Raw genomic sequence first — 22,663 nt, 5'->3', positions numbered from 1 at the left:
ATACTATTTCATCTGGGCTAAAAAAGTTTCTTTGGAGAAGCACATTCTGACTTAACTAATATAGAATGGGGGCAAAGACCATCAGAGTCCACATGTTAGACAGAGGGGAATGATGCTGGGGGATTTTACTTTGTAATTTTCCTGGTTTTTATAGTGCCAGTCATTCTGAACTTCCATTTCATTTTTTGGTCAGTTTATTTAAATACAGTTCTTCCCAAAAGGAGATTGATGAAAGAGAGTTATGGATCATTTTCAGTGATATATACAAGACAGCAGTCCAAGGGACTGTTAGATATGTCCAGATGCAGTCAATTTTATATAGGTATAGTTTTTGGCCAAATTATAAATCAAAAGAGGCATCCAGATGTGGTGGAAAAGACATGGGGATTTGGAGTCAGATAGAATTGGGTTTGATTCCTAACTCTACCGCTTGTGAGCTGGTGACCCCAAAGTTTTAGATTTCTGAGTTTTCTCATTTATGCTTAAGGACTTCAGTATTATTTCTCTGAGCCTCAATTTCTATACAGAGATAATTATACATCCTTGCTGTTAAGTATTAAATAAAATACTGCTGGATAATTCGGTCAACAACCAACTTGACTGAGATTTCTTTTTTTGACATTTAAAATAGAAACATCACTTTTATTCACAAGTTAGGGCCACAATGGACAGCTTCCAAGAAGTCCTAAGATAGTCCCAGGACAACAGAGTGTAAAATTGTAGCAGACAGGTTAATACTCTTCACCCTTATCCTCTCTCTCAGCACTATTTGCTCCAATTTCTTCATACTCCTTCTCAAAGGCATGGGCCTCAGAAAACTCTCCTTCCTCCATGCCCTCATCCACATACCAGTACACACAGGCATGCTTGGCATACATCAGGTCAAAGTTGTGGTCCAGGCGAGCCCTGGCCTCAGCAATGACTGTGGTGTTGCTCAGCATACACACAGCTGCCTGTACTTTGGCCAGGTCTCCACCAGGTACCACATGGTTGGAGGCTGGTAATTAGTGCCAACTTTGAAGCCAGTGGGGCACCAGTCCACAAACTAGATGGTACACTTGGTCTTGATGGTGGCAATGGCAGCATTGACATCTTTGGGAACCTCATCAGCATGGTACTACAGGCAGAAAGCCATGTATTTACCATGGCAAGGATCACATTTGGAGCCATCTGGTTAGCTGGCTCAAAGCATGCATTGGTGATCTCTGCTGCAGTAAGCTGTTCATGGTAGGCTTTCTCAGCAGAGATGACAGGGCATATGTGGCCAGAGGTAAGTGGATGCAGGGATCAGGCATCAGGCTGGTCTGGAATTCTGTCAGATCAACATTCAGGGCTTCCCTCCATCTGAGGGAAGCAGTAATGGAAGACACAATCTGGCTAATTAGGCGGTTAAGATTAGTACAGTTTGGGTGTTCAATATCAGGGTTTCTACAACAGATGTCATAGATGGTCTCATTGTCTACCATGAAGGTGCAATCAAAGTGCTCCAGGGTGGTGTGGGTAGTCAGGATGTAGTTGTAGGGTTCCACTACAGCTGTGGAAACATAGGGGGTTGGATAAAAGGAGAACTCCAGGTTGAACTTCTTGCTATAATCGAGAGAGAAACATTCCACCAGGCAGGTGAACATGGAACTAGTTTCCCCTCCAAAGCTGTGGAAAACCAAGAAGCCCTGAAGACCTGTGCACTGGTCAGCCAGCTTACGAATTCTCTCTAAGACAAGGTCAGTGATCTCCTTGCCAATGGTGTAGTGTCCTCAGGCATCGTTATTGGCAGCATCTTCCTTGCTTGTGATGAGCTGCTCATGATGGAAGAACTGGAAGTAGGTGCCAGTGTGAACTTCATCAATGACTGTGGGTTTCAGGTCTGCAAAAACTGCCCTGGGCACTTGCTTTCCAGCACCCATCTCATTGAAGAAGGTGTTGAAGGAGTCATCTCCTCCCCCAGTGGTCTTGTCACTTGGCATCTGGCCATTGGGCTGGATGCTGTGTTCCAGGCGATAGAGCTCCCAGCAGGCATTGCCATTCTGAACACCAGCCTGGCCAACATGTATGGAGATATACTCACACATGATTGAGACTTTTAGGGCTCCTTGGGGTTAGAGGAGGTGAGGGGACAATGACAAGGATCTCCCACTGACAGCTACCAAGGAGTCTGGTGGAGAAGTGACCTGAGATATTTTTTATATTGGATTCATACTTTTGAGTGTTAAGAATTCTCTCCCTAATACAGTGCCAATTAGAATTGTTAAATCGTAGTCCAAGTTTTAATGAGATGAAAATAGCATAGGTTTTGGAGATAAGATTAAGTAGACATGAATTTTAGATTTTATTATTTTTTATTAAGAGTTTATTTTTTTAAGAGCAGTTTTAGGTTCACAGCAAAATTGAGGGGAAGGTACAGAGAGTTTCCTATACCCCTGTGCCCCCACACATGAACACAGCCTTTCCCATTATCAATAGCTCCTAAGAGAGTGGTACATTTGTTAAAATTGATGATGAACATACATTGACACATCATAATTACCCAAAGTCCCTTGTTTACATGATTGTTCACTCTTAGTGTTAAACATTCTTTGTGTTTGCACAAATGTACAATGAAATTTATCTACTATTGGGTTTCATACAGAGTATTCTTCCTGTCTTAAACATCTTCTGTTATCTGTCCATCATTCTTACCCCTGACTCTAGCAACCTCTGGCAACCACTGATCTTTTTGCTGTCTCAATAGTTCTGCCTTTTCCAGAATGTCGTGGTTGGAATTATACAGTATATAGCTTTCATGAATTGGCTTTTTTCACTTAGTAATATGCATTTAAGTTAATCTCTTAACTTAACAAGGTTTTGATAGCTCTTTTCTTTACTCAGCACTGGAGGTGACACTGTTTCCCCCTTACCCCCATTCACCTATTGAAAGACATTTTCATTGCTTTCAAGTTTTGGTAGTTATGAATAAAGCTACTATAAACATTTGTGTACATGTTTTTGTGTGAATGTAAGTTTTCAACCCATCTGGGTAAATATCAAGGAGCAGGATTGCTCGATCATACGGCAAGAGTATGTTTATTTAGTATGAAACTGCCAAACTGGTTTCCAGAGTGGTTGTACCATGTTACATTCCCATAAACAGTGAATTAGAGTTTCTGTTACTCCACAACCTGGCCAGCAATTGTTTCTGTCAGTGTTCTGTAGGCTTTGGTACTTAGTCTAATAATTCAGAGCAAGTTAATTCATATATTGGCATCTCAGCTTCTTTGTTGGTAAAATAGGATGTACTGAACTTGAAGCTTTATGAAGTTTTTTAGACAGTGTTCAACAAGCATTATTTTTTCTTATTTTATTCTTAAATAGGAATTTGCTATTTTTCTCTTTTGTTTGAAGAAAAGGAAATGGAACCCTAAGTCACTAATCTCATACAGCTTTGTACCTTCGCATCTTTTTCCTCTGCCCTAGAATATTCCTCTTTCCTTTCTTCTCTACCTAGTAAACTTTTACTTTTCTTTCAAGACCTTTCAAGAACAAACACTTGGAGGAATATACTCTGTCCGACATCATTTCAGCCATTTGCTGGATTATTTTTAATAACATCATGTACTTTAAATATCTCCATGAGATTGGAGAAGTAAAATGGGAATCTCAAGATCACACCATTCACAGGTAACAGAGAAGTAAAGGGTCTGATATTCTAATCTGGATTTATATAACCCTAAAGTCCTTTGCAAATTTCTTTTCATTCTCCTGTCTGCCTCTGCTGCCAGAGGGCTTTGTGTTCATCTTTCTTCTAACATTTATGTAAATTCAGTAGAATCATTTTTACATACTCCTCTTCCCTGCTAAACTATGAATGTGTCAAAGTCAGGGATCTTAGCTTGTTGATCATTGCATCTCAGCTCCCGAGGCACTCTTTGTATACACTGGATACTTAGTCAGTGCTTGGGCTAACATATGCACCAAATGTTGACATCCAGTTTTCAAATAATCAGTTTGTCATACAATGGAGGTATTAGCAAAAGGATGCTTAGCAGGATGTAATTTTCTTGTGTCATTCAGAAAATTCTACAGGACAAAGAAGGGCTTTAGGAGAAACACATCATTTTAAATATCAGTTATCAACAACCACAAGAGCAAACATATGTTCTGTTTAAAGTCGTATCTTTACTGTAACTGTCTGTAAATTTCCACACAATCTACAAATAGTCACATTTTCTTGACAGCTGTCAGTACTTAAAATTTTAGTCTGGACCATGCAGACTTATGCACATTATTCATGAGTCTCCCCAGTACAGTATTTATAGAGAGATCAATGAAAAGATGGTCTGTGGGATTTACATAAATAAGTTTTAAAAGATTCCACATATTCTCATATCCTATTATTATACAGAAAATTAATTAAATCAATTTAATAAGAAGCCAGATTTTCCCATTAATGGTAACTATTTAAAACTTTAAAAATAACACCTTTTCAACCACATATAGAAGAAACAAAATTTACTGACCTTATTTGATTGGTTATCTATTTTTGTAAGTCCCCAAAGTAGCAAACAATTACTCTTGTCAGTTTTTGTTACAGTCTTGGAAAGATCTAGGGCAACCCTTTTTCATTTTTTTCTTTCTTCATCATGTTTAAATGCAGACAACAAGGACACTTCACAGGCTTATGCCAAAGACATCAATCGTTTTTTAATGAGGCCATAACCCTGAGTAGGTCATGGAATATTAAAAATAAATGAACATATTGCTGTCACTGGGGATTGAACTCTCTCGGCTGAAGGGTATCGATGAGGAAACACAATACCAGGACACAATACACTGAACTGCCTACGTTTCAAAAGGCAGTTAATTAGTAGACGCTATATGAACAGCCCCCTTGCCCATGTCCTTGGTGTGTTCAAGTCATGTCTGTGTCAATGAGAGAAACTTGCACTGCTCTTCTCAATAGAGGGCCAATTGGCTGAGACACATGACCAGGCTTTATCTACACAGGCAATTGGGAGAATTAAAAGGTCAGTCATTGAATAGTAAAGATTTCACTCTCAGTGGCCTTGTGTAGCAAGCAGATGATCCTCATGAATGAGCAAGAATGAGAATGATTGTTTGTGAGGACCTGGACCCAATCAATGGAAACTGAGGGGAAGGGAGAGTTGAATGAGAAGATAGGGTGTTACTATAATGACATTTAGGCTCTTCATCTTCAGCTCCTTAGCTGTCCCTCCAGACTCATCATCCACTATTCACTATCACACAGTCAGTGTAGAACCAAGATGGAAGCTCCCTTATTTCCTGTTAACATCTTCTGTGTCTAACCTGCTGGCCATTGCACATGTTGCTCACTTCCTCTGGGATATTCTTACCTATCTACTGGATAACGCCTATTCTTTATTCTGGTCTCAGACCATGTGCTACCACTTCTGTGAAGTTCTCCTGACTCAGGCAGGCCGTGCTTGACCCATTGTGGGCCCCTCTGGCACAAATGCTTAAAATTGCCCACCAGATTTGCACAGCAAGAAGGTATCTCTGCAAAGCAGTTTCTCAGGGAGGGGCTTCATTTTCCAGATTCCCTTTCCTCTAGGTATGATCCTTCAGTCAGCTTTTGCTGTGGCCTGTGGGCAGAAATGTTATGCATCACTTTCAAAGTGAGGTGTTTAGGAAGAGGTTGTATCCTCTTCCGGCTCTCTTTCCATGTCCCGCAGTCCTCCAGCTGAATACAGAGACAGAGAGACCCTAGAGGATGGCTGAGGAAGGACATGGCTAAATAACATATGGAAGAAAACCACCTCTAGGCCATACAGAAACACTTGTATTTCAGCTATTGAGATTTTGAACTCATTAATTTTGCCAACTAAGGTTTCCCTTATGGTGAACTATCCAAGAAATAGTTTAATATATTGACTCTGTGCCAAGAAAACGTGAATTTTGAAACTCTAATTTTTTTGTAGTATGATACAATCACTGTGCGTCTCTTTGTGGTAGACTTGGGGAAAATGTCTTGTCACCTTTGTAGCTCTGATGCCTCACAAACTGGTCACACTGTAATGGGAACAAAATAAAATAAGATGAATGAATGGTAATCTCAAAACTACCCTTTAATGAGCACCTTCTCTGCACAGTAATATATGTCATTTATCTCTGTTAATCTGCAACATCTGTGTAATGAGTATTAATACCTGTGTTTTCCAGAAGATCATAATCATTTATTCATTCAACCAGTATATGTTGATTCCTGATTCTGTACTGTAGATTTTGCAAGAAACTAGAGACAAAACTATGAAAAGAGAGACTTGTTTTTTGTTCTTTCGAAGCTTATAGTTAGTATAGTACATTAATTTACAAATTTTATATTCAGTGTTGCTGGGGAAGCTTTTTAAAAATATAAATTCCTGGGGAACCTGGGTGGCTCATTTGGTTAAACATCTGACCTTGATTTTGGCTCATGTCAGGATATTATGGTTCATGAGTTCAGGCCTCTCAAAGGGCTCTGTGCTGACAGTGCAGAGCCTGCTTGGGATTTTCTCTCATCCTCTCTCTCTGCCCCTCCCATGCTCTCTCTTCCTTAAAAAAAAAAGAAAAAGAAATATATATATATATATATATATATATATATATATATATATATATATATATTCCTACTAATGTTCAGGTTGAAACAGCCCAGTATAGCAATGCTGGAATGTTAACTAGATTTTTCTACCCCTAAACCGGTATTCTTTCGGAATTAAATTATTAGCAGGTTGTTGTCTGTTCCATGAAGAGTATTGATAGTGAGATCAGTCAATTTGGTTAACTGGCTGTCATAATTTGGTTACTAACAGGTAAGAGAAGACGCAAGATGATATTACCTTTCAGTCTATTGAAATTTGGCAAGAAATTGATTCACAATTGTGCAGGCTGTTCGGCTACTTTGGAAGAACAACCAGATATTCTTTGCCATTGATCTAGCTCTCTCTCTATAGTCAGTTTTGGAGATAATTTATATTCATAAATGGTCCTAGAGCTGGAAGGAAAACCAGACAAAGTGGTAAAGTAATTTCTCCAAGGGCAGAGCAGCGATTTGAACCTTGTACTCTTCAGTTCTAATCTACTATGCCCTGAATGGAATTGCATTTTTCCCCTCTAATCTGCCCCTCTTTATTTTAAACTGAGCACTTTTATTGTTTAGGATGTATTAAGACTTTAGGGCAGAGAACAGTCTAAAAAAACACCATCTCTTTACATTACATTATTTTTTAAAAGACAATTTTTTAAAAAGTTTATTTATTTATTTTGAGAGAAAAAGAGAGAGAGTACAAGTGGGGGAGGGCCAGAGAGAGAGAAAGAGGGAGAGAGAGAGAGAGAGAGAGAGAGAGAGAGAGAGAGAGAGAGAGAATCCCAAGCAGGCTCTTCACTGTCAGCCCAGATCCCAACATAGGGCTCAAACCCATGAAACTGTGAGATCATGACCTCAGCCGAAATCAAGAGTCAGATGCTTAACCGACTGAGCCAACTAGGTGCCCCTATATTCAATTTTGTTAAAAGAATTAGCTTCCTGAGTCTAATATTAAGAACACTAAACTCTCAGATGTCTTATGAATAGGGAGAAACTTTCAGCCAGTGTGACAAAATATCTTAAAGGCTAGTTGTCATATTAGTTTGCTAGAGTGGCCATAGCAGAATACCACAGACTGGGTGGCTTAAACAATAGAATTTTACTTTCTCACAGTCCTTGAAGCTAGATGTCCAAGATCAAGACGCTGGCAGATTTGCTTTCTTCTGAGACTTGAACTCTTCTTGGTTTGCAGATGGTCCCTTTCTCACCGTGTCCTTAAATGGTCTTTTTCTGTGTATCTCTGGTACCTTTTTATATGTCCAAGTTTCCTCTTCTTATAAAGGCACTGGTCATATTGGAGCAAGGCACACTTATGTAAAGGCCTCATTTTAACTTAATCATGCACAAACTGGTGCAGCTACTCTGGAAAACAGTGTGGAGTTTCCTCAAATAATTAAAAATAGAACTACCCTATGACCCAGTAATAGCACTGCTAGGAATTTACCCAAGGAATACAGGAGCATTGATGCATAGGGACACATGTACCCATATGTTTACAGCAGTGCTTTCAACAATAGTCAAATTATGGAAAGAACCTAAATGTCCATCAACTGATGAATGGTTAAAGAAGATGTGGTTTATATATACAATGCAGTACTACTTTAAGCAATAAGAAAGAATGAAATTGCGCCATTTGCAGCAACGTGGATGGAACTGGAGGGTATTATGCTAAGTGAAATACGTCAGTCAGAGAAAGACAGAAATCATGTTTTCACTCATATGTGAATCTTGAGAAACTTAACAGAAGACCATGGGGGAAGGGAAGGGGAAAAAATAGTTACAGAGGGGGAGGGAGGCAAACCATAAGAGACTCTTAAATACAGAGAACAAACTGAGGGTTGATGGGAGTGGGGGAGAGGGGAAAGTGGGTGATGGGCATTGAGGAGGTCACTTGTTGGGATGAGCACTAGGTATTGTATGTAAGCCAATTTGACATTAAATTAAACAAAAAAATAAAGACCCTATCTCCAAATATAGTCACATTCTGAGGTGCTAGGACTTAGGGTTCAACATATAAATTTAGGGGGTTACAAATCATCCCATAGCAGTTGCTAATGAATAGTTTTGAATAACACCAATAAAGATATCATAAGCAATTGTCCATTTCACGAAATCTACTAAGTTTTTTGTTTTTTTCTGAAAAAACAAATTCAAGTAAAAATAAACACCAGTCTTGATTTAGTTCCCTCACGTAAAAATATGTTATATCCATGATGATGCCATAATATCATTATCCTTTTAATAAACCTATGGACTCCAAAATATATGAAATCATTGTTCTATATGGATATATTGAAATGAATCCTGAGTGCATTTGTCTTGGTATCTGGTGAACCAGTTTATTACCTGAATTCTAATTGCATTCTCTCCAGATAAGTGAACTTTTGCAGATGACCTTCATGTCCACCAAAGCAGTGATGGTGCAGTACCTGATTTCTTCCTTGCCTAAGTCAGTGCAACCTCATAATGGTATCCTTATACCCATGTAGCAATTGTTCTTTTGCTTAGAGTCTGAAATTCAATTGCTTGACAGTTAAAATTCACAGTACAAGGTCAATTATTATGGATGATACTAGCTTGTAGCTAAGCCTTCTCCTTGTCTTTGTTTGCATGTCAGCTGGATTTCTCTGTGAGCGTAAATCCCATCAATACCCATCCAAGGAAACTAGCTTGAAAAATAATTGAGAGTGCATTTGAGCAATGATCAAACAAAGCTTTTTGTATTTTCAGAATAAATTTCAGGGAATGCATAGCAAATATCCCATTTTGGCAGCTAAATGCAAATGTTTATACAGTAGGGTAGACTACATATATGGACTCCTTTATCAAATATCAGTGAAAATGGTTCCAGAAGCTGCCATTCCTCGGGAGAAGCAATATAATGTAGTTGTTATGAACACAGGTAGCTCAGTGGTTTCTCTCACAGTCTGGCTTGTGCTATCCCCTTCCTGAGGGGTTAGGTGTCTTGACACAATTCTTAACCTTTTTGTGACTTAGTTTACTCTCATGTTGCACGCAAATGATGAAAATCATCCCTGATCATTAGAGATTTGAATATGACAATGGATTTAAAGTTCTTAGCCACATTGGCTGGTGTATATTGCGTTATCAGTAAAAGTTAACTTTACATATGAATCTAGAATACATTGTAAAAATGTGTTTTTCTAACAGATCTGAAATATATCTGTGAGGTCCAGCAATATGTGGGACTTTTGCTATTGAACGCCAAGTTATAAATTTTCCTGAGTCCTGTTACCAGAGTCCTGAGTTTTCTTGGTTCACATGCTGCTCCCATGAAAGGAGGTTTCCCCCAGTGGGTTAGAATTGGACTGCATTTGAGCATCCACAGCACAGCAAAGCAGGGGAGATATACTCTTCTGCAGATTCTATTCCTTTCGTAATTCTTATTTCAGTAGCATCAGAAACTGCCTTTCAATTAATTATTTTCATCAGCTTACAAGAAAAATTATTTGACGTATTTTCTTTGTTCTTTTTTCCTTTGCCAACTTCCCATATAGCTAGTTGTTTGAAAAGGAAACAAAAAATTAGTTCCTGTTATTCACATGTGGCTTATTGATTTGCTCAATAGCATCCATAATACATATTAATAGTGTCTTAGGAAGATATGCTTTTAACTTTAAAAAATGGTGCCCATCTAATTTAAAATAAAAATAATGAAAGGGAGAGATAGAAACAGAGAGACAGAGCAAGAAGAGGAGGAAAAGAAGGGAGAGTGGGGGAAGAAGAGGAGAAGAAGATAGAGGAGGAAGTGGGGAGGAGGAGGGAAAGGAAAAGAGAAGAAAAAGGAGAAAAAGAAGAGGGTTAGAGGGAGGAGGAGAAGGAGAAAGAACAATAATAAAAAAGAGGAAGGGAAAAGGAAGAAGAGATATAAGAAAATAAAAACCCCAAGTCTTATATTTGGAAGTTGAATGTAAAAACTTCTTTAAACCTTTTTTTTACCCACCTGAAACTTTTATTTGGTAAAAGTCAATCATCATCTTCCTCAGGAAACTGGAAGCTATTATTTTAAAAATGCTGATGTAGGTAGGAAATATTCAATTCAATTAAGTTCTACAGATAATTCATGAACCTTGTATATATTTAATTTCCTGTGAGATATAAAGAAAAAATGTATTTTTGTTTGGTGTAAAAGTAAATAAAATAGAGTGAATTTTGAGTCACATTTAGGTTCATATCCCAGCTTCAACATATGTGACTTCCCCTTGGGATAGTGACTAACTCTGTTTCTTTTTGTACATAATAGGGGTAAAGTTTCCTATTTAAAAGGCTTGTTTTGAAGAAAAAAACAAACAGTGCATATGAAGTACTGAGAAGGCCAGACACACAACATCTTTGTAATATATTTCCGTTTGATATCTGCCTGCCTTCAAGGAACTTGGGTTTTCTTTGGCACAGCACAGCATGAGTATATGATATACTGTGTCAATTACCAGGTTGTATGTGGTTACGGAACAGCAGGAGCTACTCAGACAGTGAGGTACTCGGAGAACTCAAGGGAGGGACAAGCTAGGGCCTCATGGAGCAGAAGAGAGTGGAGTTGGTGGCTGAAAGGAAAAGAGGGGGGCTTCTTTGCAGAAAGGACGACTGGTGTTTAAGCAGGGCAATGGAAGTAGAGGTGGCTGAAGAAAAATGAGGAAAAAAAGGCTAACATTTCTTTAGCTTCCATGGTTCAAAAATGTCCTATACAGCTTCTTTGGAGGAGTCATTGGCTTGGATAGTGACAAGAAGACAGTGTTCCCACGGATGTAGTAAAATCACCAAATAGAAATTTTGTAGAATGATTCTTTTGTGGATGGCTCCTAGAGGAGCCTTCCTTCCTGGGATCAGATCATCACATCCTTATTGTAGAGAAATCTGAAAATAGGGCAAAGGAAGCTACTTTTACTTTTTTTCAAGACCGTGAACAGTATTTATAATCATGGATTGAGTATTTCTAATATTCAGCCATGGTACTGAGCACCTCACAAAATTTACAATTAATAACATGCTGCTAGGCATTTTTAGTTACTTACTAATTAAAGGGAAAAAAACTGAAACTATAAGAGTTTAAGCAACTTGATCAAGCATCCACAGTTTTAAGTAGAATAGCCAAGTCTTTTTGTTCCATATATATATATATATATTTTTTTGTTCCATATATATATATATATATATATATATATATATATATATATCCCCCAATATGGGGCTCAAATTCACAACCTTGAGATCAAGAGTCTTATTCTTTTCCAACTGAGCCAGCCAGGTGCCCTAAGAATGGCCAAGTCTTGTATCAAGATTCCTTTCTTCCCCCCCTGAGGATTAATAAAATCTTATTTTTTAAGTTATCATACAGTAAAATCGACTTGTTCACATTGATAAAATTAATTGACTAAATTTTTAAGCATGTAGATTTGTGTCACTACAACTATAATCAAGATTTAGAACAGTCCCATCATCCCCAGAATTCCACGTTATATTTTTAAGTTTACTTATTTATTTTGAGGAAGCAGAAGGGCAGAGAAAGAGAGGGGGAGAGAGAGCAGGCTCCATGCTGTCAGCACAGAAACCAATGTGGGTCTCGATCTCATGAACCGTGGGATCATGACCTGAGCCGAAATCAAGAGTCACTTAACTGACTCAGCCACCCAGGTGCCCCAAATCCTACATGTTCTATATCTTTATAGTCAACCCCTACTTTTACTCCTAACCTCCGTACAGAATCATACAGTGCATATGTGCTTGAGACTGGTTCTTCCACTAAGTATAATGCCTTTGAGGCTCATATGGATTGTTGCATGTATCAGTAGTTTGTCCCTTTTTATTACTGAATAGTGTTCCATAGCATGGATATACCACAGTTTGTTTATTCACCACCCACTGATGTGCATGAATCCAGATTCATTTGATATTTCCTATCACCAAGCTAAGAAATTTTTCTATAAGCCCTTAGAAAATTCTTCTATCTCACCAATAATTCATAATGTTGTTTTTTCTCAGTCTTAGTTTCTTTGATAGCACTCTTTTTCTTCTTATGTACCTGAGTAAGCAGTCTAGTGATTAGGAGTATATATTCTATAGCCAGACTTCTTAGGTTTAAATATTTGCTCTGCAATTTACTTGCTGTGTAACACTGACAAGTTATTTAATCTCAATGGGCCTCAGTTTCTTTATCTGTAAAATAGGGATAATAATGCCTACCTTGTAAGTTTCTTGTTAAGATGAAAAGAAATGATGCACACACACAATTTTTTGAAAGCTGCCTGCCACATAGTTACTACTGTAAAATGTTAGGCATCTCCATAAATATAATGAAATCATATACCCCCAAAATTTTAAAGCACATTTTTTATATGTGTATGCATTAATAGGCTTAAGTTGAATTTCCAGTATCAAATACTGATGACGGGGCTGAAAAATTAGTGGCGAGTACCATATTTTATGCTTTCAGGGTAGATAGAGTATAGGAAAATAAATCAACACCATTCATGTCTGTTGGATAACTGCTCTGAACACTGGCAGTGAGAAGTGAATCAAGTTTTATATGATAAAAATGGAATTATGTTTCTAACTACATTTGAATCTCAAGCAGCAAGATAAAGGTGTTGATTCTTCTTGCAGTTTGACAAAATGGATTGACTCTACTTCTGCTTCTTATATTCCGCCCATCCGTTCGTTCTTTTCTCAAGGGAGCATAACAAAGAGATGAGATTATAAAAGCAAAGACAAAGAATCACCCCTTTTCTCTGTTCCTTGTTTAAAAAATGCTTTTGGGCATTGATCTTTTAAAAGTGTTTATATTTATTTTCTTCCTAAGTCAGAAGGGCAAAGGTGGGCTTGGGGTTTGTGCATGCAGAATATTAACTTTTGATATTTAATCGAAGCTTATATAAATCTATTTGGATCACTAATATAATTATACTGAAAATCTGTTGAGATACGGATTTTCCTTGAAAGTTCAAGCTCCTCTGGGTTACAAATAAAGCCACAACATTTAACCTGAACAGTTTGGAAAAAGACAGAAAATGACATGTTTACCCTCTTTCTGAAAATAAACAAAATCAAAACTATCTTTCCATCTCATTGCCATATAGGAAGAAAATACACACAAAAATGCACTGACATACACTTGAAATAGGAAAATCATAATCCATGGCGTTTTTTTTTCCACAAACGGATATGTACATGTGTTCCCTTCTCATGTATCCATTTATGACTAGAACAGTTTATTCAGAATTTTTTATATACTTTCACAAATTTATCATTGCTAAGGGAATGTCCATTTATCTGTCCCTGACTGTTAGAACTCTTGACATCATCTTTGGTGTGTGACTTCAAAAACTATGACCATATTTTCCAAGTAATATGACTCTTCCTTTGACATTTGACTTTGTCCTTGTCTCCTTTGACATATTCTTCGATTTACGCATTTTCTTCTTGTTTGCCGTCCATTCTGAAATGACTGTTAAGAAGGTCAGAGATTTACCTTATGAATAGATTTTAATAGTAGTCTTCCTGTAATCTTCTGTTTTTAATGTTTCCTGTTTGCCCATCCTACTTTACCAAACAAATTTATAAATCACTTATTTATGACTTCTCTGCTCAAAAGCCTGTTCCTTACCTATGTTTTCTCCACCTGTAGCGATCCAACAGCTTACTTGATGTCAGTTTCTACCTCTCTGGTGTTCAGGTAAAACATCGTGTAGTCATCCTTAATTCTTGGGCTTTCTTCCCATCCACTTACACATCAATCAATCAGATGATCCATTTTGCTCTACAGCAATTGTTTTGAGACTCTATTCTCACTCTTCTTCTGCTACCTCTTTATGGGCTAAGAAATAGTGTATAGCTGCATAAATTATTTCAAGTTACTCCAAAACTTTATGGTTTAAACCAATATTTAATTTTTCTCCATTATGTTTGGGTTTGAGAAGTCTCCACTGAATGGTTCTTACTTGAGGTCTTTCATGCATTTATAGTCAGATGATGCCTGAGACTAGATGTCCAGGATGGTTTACTCACTTGGCTGGCTATTGATACTGCTGTTTACTGAAGCTCAGGTGGACTTGTCAACTGGACCATCTGCATATGGATTTTCCATGTAGCTTGGGTTTCTCAGAGCATGGCGGCTAGGTTGTTAGTTGGAATTTCTCAAGAGTGAACTTAAAAAGAAATTGTTTGAAACTTTTTATGAGGTCCTTCTGCTACTTCCATCTCATTTTATTATTCGGGTAAGTCACTAAGCACTCCCCAACTTCGAAAGGAGGGGGATGAACGAGTTTCCCCCTGTGAAGTTTGAAGAGGAGCATATTGCAGTGCCTAATACAGGGAAGGAAGGAACTGGGAGAGATCACCTTGGGGACTCAACAGTAGCCCTTCACTTTTCTCTTTGCTTCCTTCTTTGTCCCCTCCCTTCACTGTTATTTCTGAATCGTCAAGAGTAGTTATTTCTAAATATAAATCAGATTGTGTTAGTTCTCTGCTCAAAACCCTGCAATGGCTCCCCATTTCACTTAGAGTAAAAGCTGAAATTCTACAAAACCCTACACAATTTGACATCTTGTTACTCTCTAAACTTCTTTTCCACTGCCACTCTGGTTTAGACATACTGGTTTCCTCCTAGTTTTTTAAAACATTTCCGGCATTTTCCTGACTCTGGGACATTTGCAGTGGCTCTTCTTCACTCAGCTAGCTGCATAGTTGCATTCCTCATGTGTTGTCTTTGCTTAAATGTCAGCTTCTCAGTGAGGTCTAAAATGAATATCGGATTGTAGAGCTACAACCTCACCTCAGTTTAGGGTTCCTCCATCTAACTAAGGTAAGTGATTTCATTAATTTCTCTTTTGATAGAGATCTTGATTTGTTAAATGGTCTGGTGCACTCTTGCTCCTCTCAGATACACTGGAGGTGAGTTTTGGAGAACAATAGTTTTGTCATAGATTTTGGACATTTACTATCTGTAAGTAAATGTGTGTATAACTGAAATGTAACCTCAAGCATCTGTACCTGTCTTAGGCTATTCTCTCATTGAAGTGCTGTAACATTGCCACACCTGAAGAAGCTTGGGTCTTCTAGAACAACCTATTCTACATTAGTCAAATGCTTTCTTCCTTCCATTGATTCAGTCTTTCTCTTCTCAGTATAAGAAATGTCCTCCACCCTTTTCAGTATGTTACCCATTTTCAAATCTCAGCTTCTATCCCTGAGAAGGATAGAAGCTATTTGTATTTGTATTTGTATTTGTATTTGTATTTGTATTTCTATTTCTATTTCTATTTCTATTTCTATTTCTATTTCTATTTCTATTTCTATTTCTATTCATGCTCCAAACTCTTGGAGATTAATCAGTTTAATGAGAATATCTTTTAATTCAGTGGTTCTTAAAGGGTGGTCCCTGGTGGTTTCTGAAGCTCTTTCAAGAAGTCTTTCGGGTTAAAATACTTTTCAAAATAAAACTAAAAACTTACTTGCCTTTTTTACCCTCTTGTTTTTCAAAAAGGCAGCATTAAACCCATATCTAGTGATAAATTAGATTCTGCAATACAGCTCAGAATATCATATCCTGTGGTTTCCAAATAGGGTAGAAAAAAGGAAAACAAAGCACACTCATGTTTTCTAAATAGAGTGAGCAATAGAATAAAAGGAATGTAATTGCAAAATTGGGTTTAAAAAGTATAATTGCAAAGTCAGGTAAAAAAGATCTAGTGTGAAACTCTGAGAAACAGACTACCAAAATGTTTGTTTCAGTCAAAGGAATTCCAGCCCTAATTATTAGCACCTAATCATGATACCTCAATCTTTGGGTGTGTTTCCTGATTGGCCCATTGTCAATGATATATGAGGTGTTAGACTGAGAACAAAGTTAAGACAAGGTGTCAACTACCACATCTGGAATGGATTGAACCTTCCTTCCAGCCCTATTGTTAACACCCTCTTAACACCTTTCTTTTTATACTGCCTAGGCCAGGGAAGGGTAAATTGGTGGATAGCTAAGACAGTACAGCTGGAAGTACTTGTCTACTGTATACATAACCTTCTTCATGGGAGGAATTATTCCATACTATGAATACACTTGAATTCTGTTGATGTGGACAGTCTCATCTGTTTAATTGACAGCCCACTTTTCCCTTTGTACACACATCCCCAAATAATTCAAGGAAACAATTAATTCAAATGAAATACATTGATTGAGTGCCTTTTTTATAGATATACTGAGAGATCCTATATTAACCACATACACTGAGAGATTAAATATAAGCAGGATATAGACTTTGAATGGCTTTCCCAGAAAGGATAATGGAGTTAGACTAGTAAACTATATTTTCATTTAAAGTTTTCTTTCTAAATAAATCAACTGCTCATATTTGTAAGGCAGTTTCAGTGGTGTGAGAGGTAGGAAGACTATATCAAAAAAGAGAGGAAAACTCTACTCACACCACAGATGTACCCAAGTCCCTCACAGCCCTGGCCCAATGGTATAATAATGTAATCTTAAGGGAATATAAAAAGAGCCTTGTTTCTAGGGGTACCAAGCATCAGTAGGCACAAGTTCAAGTCCAAGTCCTGACATTCACCAGGAAAAAGTGCCCCTTCATTTCTTAGGTGCCACTTTCTTCAACTGTAAAAAAAACAAGGGGGGCCCTAAGCTCCTATTCAGATTTGAAAATCCTATGGCTTTAAGTAAATATGTACTTTTAAGCCCACAGATGTGGTGGAAATGCAGCTGCAGGCACTTGTCCTCTGAAGTGGACGTGATAAGAGGATCTGTTTGAGCTAAGTTGTCACTCTGATTTCTGACTGTCTCCCAGCCCCTGTCCCTGCAGTCACTCAAAGGACAGACCCACTCAACTGTGCAGTACAATCCAAAAAGAAGTGACAGGCATGCAGAAATCTCAGCCACCGACACGTGTTCTTGTAGGGAATGCCATAAGCACTGAACCCCTGGAGCCACAAGGGCCGAAAACTGAGTCAAAGAGGCACATGCATCTGCTTAAGCAAAAATATGGCTGGCTGACACTTTTATGGGAGGTCCTGAAGGGAAGACAGAAACTCAGAGATGCAAAATGATGAGAATGGATACCTAAAGGAGCATATGTTCTTTAGGTACTTTTGGCTTCAATATGGGACACTAATATTTCAAAATAAGTGGAAAATAATTAGTATCGATTCCTTTTCTGATTCAGTGCAGTCATATTAATCAAACCCTTTAGAATGCATTTTGATGTAACCTGACCACATAGAAAGTTTACTACAACTTGGCCTTCCTTTAAATATTTGTATGCAATATGTGGCTGATATTTTAAATCAGAACCACATTCATTTGTGTACCCTAAATACCCTACAGTCCTCGTTAAAAATGAACAGTCTTCTGTCTAATAACTCCTGAGGTTGTTGAATTTCACAAACTCCCCACTCCCCCTTCCTGAATTTTATTTTACTACTTGGTCAACAGGAACTGTTTGCTGTGTTCGGAGATTTCAGGTCATATTTGTCCAGTTTGAAAGTTAGCACTGAATTCTAAGCTAGATTTGCCACATGGGCTTTATGGGGAGATTCTGGGTGAAATGCAATACTCTGCTAAGATAATAATATTCTCATAATCTCCACTTATTAAATTGTCAAGTGTGGTGAGAGTCTTTATTAGCATTTGCTCCTTTCACTTTTCTTTTTCAACAGTCAGCAATAAAACTTTCCTCTTCTCTCAAAACACACGTATAAGTTGACCATTATTTCTATTTCTGTTGGGAAGGATTTGTTTTGCTGAGACGCATCTAAAGCATTTTTTTTCAAAATATGCACACAAAGCATATGAAAAACCCTTATGTGTGTGTGATGGTGTAAATTGACTGCTTTCATTATACTTGTAGTTTCTAAACAACTTTCTCTTAATAGACATTATTTCCTAGAGACATTTCCCCAGAAATTGTACACATTTATGCACATCCATTGCTGAAAAATTCTCCATATAGCAATGAATGATGCTAAGATAGTTTTAATAGTTGGCGGAGATCTTCACACGAAGCTGAAAGTGGATGGCAACACATGGGATTCAGAGGTGAAAGAATTGGCAGCTGAAAGCTGCACTGAGGATGTTTTTTAGATACCCATGATTAAGAACATCCTTCCCCCTTCCTTTGCCTTCCAACTCATAGCAGGTTAATGATATTGCCTCCATAGGGAAGCATCAGCCTGCCATCTCGACAGTTGGGAGGGTTAACTTGACTTCTAAGGAAAGCTATACAGGAGTACTGAGCAATAAAGAGCCTGGAGTCCAGGAATGAGAAACAATTAGAGATCACTTCATTAATGCTTAATGATGTGGAACAAGCATACAGCAAAGCTGATTGTGTGCTCTGTCTTGGCCAGTGATGCTCACATAATGCCAGTGTGGAGCTATAAATACCTCTGCACTATAGGCTATGGATCAAAGAAGGCAGGAGATGAAATTATCTGGGGAACCCTGATATGACAGATTGGAGAAAACCCAGAAAATGACGGGTGTGGATCCCACTGCCAATCTCAGCTCAGGTTGGGGAAATGTTATATACTTTTCATATTTGATTCTCTAAGCCTAATTCCTAATAGGAATGGGTAAATCCCACTGAGAATTTCTGTTCCTAATAATGCATTAAGCATCTCAGTTGGAAGGTCCCATAAAGCCTTTCCCCCTGCTTTTTTCTCTATCATACTGCAGTGAAAAAGGATTAAAAAATACACCACAGGTGCAAGTCGCAGCTGTTGAGAGTAAACTCTGTTCTACTATATTAATTCATATCCCACCAGGGGAATTGGAGAATGGTTTAGTTCCCATGAAAAGAAAAAAAAATTGTCTTCATCAAAGAAGAAAGAAGTTTCTTTTTCAGAGCATAACATCGTTTCTGGCCAAAAGGCCTTTTATAAATGCAATTTCCTAACCCAGTCAAACAACCACAGACATAAAGAGAGAATTCCTTGGTTTTGGTCTAAAATTATTTGTGTGTGTGTGTGTGTGTGTGTGTGTGTGTGTGTGTGTGTGCATGTATACATACATACATATGCAGTATATTATACACATGTAGTATACTGGTACATACATACAAAACCCCAAGAAGTCACATTTTAGTAAAAGTTGAAATGATTAAGGCCAAATATGCCAGATCTACATGATCAGAATCTTTTGCATTTAATTCCTGGGGAAAAGTCAATGGCAATATATAAGTTCATATTACATGTTTATTTCAAAAAGTAAGTCACCTTCAACTTCATTATTATAGTGATCCTTCAACTTCACTATTTCCTATAGCTTCATCTATAGCTGTGTATGTTTGTTGCCTATATTTCAAACCATAAACCCCAATGTACAAGCTTTTAAGTGTTAAATGAAGGTTCACATATGCTCAATCTATGAAAGAAAGAGAGAAGGAGAGAGAAAGAGAGAAAAGGGCAGAGGGAGGGAAGAAGGGAGAGAGGAAGAAAGGAAAGGAGGAAGAGGAGGAGAGACCTTGAATAGAAAGGGGGAGGAAATGTTGGATCATTCTCCTTCCCTGACTCACTGGTTCTAGGTTTTTAACTTCTGGAAGGTTCAGATCATTCCAAAAAGATAATGATTCCTGACCTGCTGATCTTCGAGAATAGTCATAAGAATTCAATAAAATAATAATCAAAGATCTATTATAATCTGTGAAGAAGGGTATGATCATATTATGATCTTTGTAATCCAGACAGTCCTGTACTTTGATATTTTCATAAAATCTTTACTCTTCTCTCATATTTCATAAGATATTAATTGCCTCCTCAAGATTTGTGTAATGTTTACATTTTTTAAAGTTTATTTATTTTGAGAGAGAGAGAGAGAGAGAGATCATGAGAGAAGGGGAGGGACATAGAGTGAGGGAGAATCCCAAGCAGGCTCTGCACCACCAGCACAGAGCCTGACGCGGGCCTCATACTCAAGAACTGTGAGATCATGACCTGAGCAAAAATCAAGAATCAGGTGCTTAACTAACTGAGCCACCCAGAAGCTCCATGTTTACATTTTTATAAACACTTTAAGCTCCATGGTCCTCACGCTTACACTTAACTCTATAACCTATTGGTGTCTACATCTTGTAGCCATTCTTTTTTTTCTGATCTGGTTGAGATTTTGGTTGAAATCCCTTGACATTTAGAAACACCAGTCACACAGGGTGGGTTTGCCATAGCACATATACATCATTGAACCTTCCCTGTCAAGGAGATTCTCACACTTTGTCCACTTCTACCAAGTCATCTTTAACCACCATCCCCCTTTTCTTTCTCATCATCTCTCAATCACCCACAATTTAATATTAATTTTTTATAGAGCCAAATATCTGTCACTGTTTTTTTTTCTCATCTAATTAAGGGTATGTGAGAAGATGAAGGGCATCTCAATTTTAGCACCCAAAATGGCAAATAGGAAAAAAAGGATATGCATTCTAGGCAAAAATGGTAGCACTCCATTTTGGACAGAAAACTGGTTTAAAGTACTGTTTTGTATAATGTTCTAATTACGTACTTCTAATTCTAGAAATTGCAAGCATGTGGTGTTTATATCCTCATATCCCCCTACTAAACCCATGACAGGTGTTTCTAAACAAACAAGACCCTCTGTGTAGAATTCAGAAATGACACTAGGACTTTTGTCAGTAGAGGCCTACTAACACTGGTAGACTGAATTTGCCACAGCAGATTGTATCTCTTTTCCATTCCTGCCTTAGAACATATGAACTAAGATAAGACTGAGAAGCATCACATCAATTCTTTCAGTAAGTATATACTCATATGTTGTGCACATTAATAATTGCTCAGAATATACAGACAATGGCTTTCATAAAGATGATACTGTAGTGGAGACACTCATGCCAGTAAATAAGTGAAAGAAGATTAATATGTTATATGATTGAAGTATGGTTGAATCTTTGTGAGGACATACACAAAGGGGTGCCCAGTGTACAATTGAGATTAGGAAAAACCTCGCAAATGAAGGATCACTTTAGATCTGCCTTTAGAAAAAAGTAGAAGTTTAAAAGGTGAATAAGATGCTGGTGCTGGAACAAGGTCATTAAGGGTGAGGCCTGATGCCAGATGTGTGTTGTGATTTTCCATAATCCCTGAAACGCTGCCGCTACATGATTGCATGAACATTTTCTGGGGCAGGCTGGCACCCAGCCACAGTCTCTGGGCATTGGCAGCAACACGGTTCCATGAATGTTCCTGGGTGTGGCTGGCACCAGGTCATTGCTCAGTGAGACCCTCTTGCAGAGGGGCAGAACAGGTCAAAGCCACAGTCTCTCAGAAGTAAGGGGTTGGGAAAAACAGCCACACCTGAGATAAAACTCAGGAGAGAGTTGCTGCCTGGGGCTTGGTCACGGACAGTGTAAAAGTGGGGAGTGGATGGAAGCCAGAGACAAAGGACGGGTGCAAGATTGCTGATTGAGGAGAATAGAATTCTGTTACTAGAGACTGGGTAGCTGAGTGACGCCATTTTTACTACTCCCGTGCATGTGCATACACACTGACAAGTGCCCCAACAATCCACCCCAGTAAGCTAAGCAGCGCCATCTAGTGGATAATGGAGCCATTACACTAAGCCCTGACCAACTGGGCCAACTTCACCCTCCAGGAATAGAAGTCGCTCCACCTGCACAGTTTATGAGCTATAAAGTGCTTCATAGTTTGAATGTTAGGGGAAAAGGATGTAATTTCAATCGTATTTCAGTTTGTTTCCTGGTGCATCTATTCAATTTTCTTTTTTATTTCTCTCTTTTTCTTTTCTTTTTTTGAAAACAGAAAGAGAAAAAAATCTATTTTTATTTTGAATTTTTATTAAAAATATTTTTTAAAATTTTTTCAACTGTATTTTTTACTGTTCTGTAAATTTTACAAATTCTATTTTACTTCCATCATTTCATTTTATTCTGTTTCAGTGTATTCATCTTTACAAATTTTCAAACAGATTCCTTTTTTTCCCTTTTTTCTGTAATCAGTCAAGCCCCTTTCAACACCCAGACCAAAACACACCTAGGATCTAGCATCATTTATTTGATTTGTGTGTGTGTGCGTGTGCGTGTGTGTGTGTGTGTT

The 22,663-nt window shown here is 37.9% G+C and overlaps 1 pseudogene; it reads right to left on the bottom strand.

Moving 5' to 3' along the window:
- Positions 1–731: 731 nt before the first annotated feature.
- LOC102951152 lies at positions 732–2,069 on the bottom strand (annotated as a pseudogene).
- Positions 2,070–22,663: the final 20,594 nt, after the last annotated feature.

The sequence above is a fragment of the Panthera tigris genome, chromosome B1, assembly GCF_018350195.1.
Source record: "Panthera tigris isolate Pti1 chromosome B1, P.tigris_Pti1_mat1.1, whole genome shotgun sequence".
Classification (NCBI taxonomy): Eukaryota; Metazoa; Chordata; class Mammalia; order Carnivora; family Felidae; genus Panthera; species Panthera tigris.
Note: the sequence above shows the minus strand (reverse complement) of the source record. Positions and strands in the feature narration are given on the sequence as shown.